Genomic DNA, 358 nt, shown 5'->3' on the forward strand with positions numbered 1-358 from the left:
ACGAGGAACGGAGCCCTGATACACGCCACAGCACAGAGGAACGTTAAAACATTATGCAAAACCTGGTACACACGTACGACTGAGTGTTATCCTCCCATAACGAGGAACGGAGCCCTGATACACGCCACAGCACAGAGGAACGTTAACACATTACGCTAGCGCCGGGCGCGGTGGCTCACGCCTGTAATCCCAGCACTTTGGGAGGCCGAGGCAGGTGGATCATGAGGTCAGGAGATCGAGACCACCCTTGTGAAACCCCGTCTCTACTAAAAATACAAAAAATTAGCCGGGCATGGTGGTAGGCGCCTGTAGTCCCACCTACTCGGGAGGCTGAGGCAGGAGAATGGCGTGAACCCGG

The 358-nt window shown here is 55.3% G+C and overlaps 1 protein-coding gene across 10 annotated transcripts in view; it reads right to left on the reverse strand.

The window, feature by feature from the left end:
* Positions 1-358, reverse strand: part of B3GNTL1 (UDP-GlcNAc:betaGal beta-1,3-N-acetylglucosaminyltransferase like 1) — a 127,379-nt gene that overhangs the window by 123,224 nt on the left and 3,797 nt on the right. The gene's annotated exons all lie outside the window — the stretch shown is intronic.

This window comes from Piliocolobus tephrosceles, chromosome 16 (assembly GCF_002776525.5).
Source record: "Piliocolobus tephrosceles isolate RC106 chromosome 16, ASM277652v3, whole genome shotgun sequence".
Classification (NCBI taxonomy): domain Eukaryota; kingdom Metazoa; phylum Chordata; class Mammalia; order Primates; family Cercopithecidae; genus Piliocolobus; species Piliocolobus tephrosceles.